Genomic DNA, 557 nt, shown 5'->3' on the forward strand with positions numbered 1-557 from the left:
TTATATTGTGCAAATGCCTAATTCTCTGCTTCCATGTCTTTTTAAAATAAAACAAAACGAGATACAGCTCGTGGAGGTGAAATTTAAATTAACAGAGAAAGCAAAGAACAGTTCATTAAATATGATCAATAATTTTGCGAAATAAGTTCATTAAATATGATCAATTGGCCTGATACAGAGTGGATCTCCAGTGCAAATATTCACTCAGTAACATCCAAAGTTTAAAGATCATGAAGCAGCAACTTCAAGAAATAGTTACAAATGTCAACTTATCCAAGAAGTTGAACAAAAATAATTGTTTGCAAACATTTTATACACGAAGAAATTGCAGAGTTGTGAACACTGCCCAGTCCAGCACACAGAATCTGCTTCCTAAAATGGCGCTGACATTTACCCATGATCGACTGCGGTTTTTAGAGCCGAGTGGTCCATCTTACTCCTCTAGTATCTTTGCTGCGCATGCGCGTGCTGCGGCTCCCAGCAGGCCGCGGGCACGAGCGGGGCCTGGTGCTGGGCTTTGGTGCGGGTTGAGGGGAGCGGGCTGCGGGACGGGATGC

The sequence above is a fragment of the Rhinoraja longicauda genome, unplaced genomic scaffold (assembly GCF_053455715.1).
Source record: "Rhinoraja longicauda isolate Sanriku21f unplaced genomic scaffold, sRhiLon1.1 Scf001278, whole genome shotgun sequence".
Taxonomy (NCBI): domain Eukaryota; kingdom Metazoa; phylum Chordata; class Chondrichthyes; order Rajiformes; family Arhynchobatidae; genus Rhinoraja; species Rhinoraja longicauda.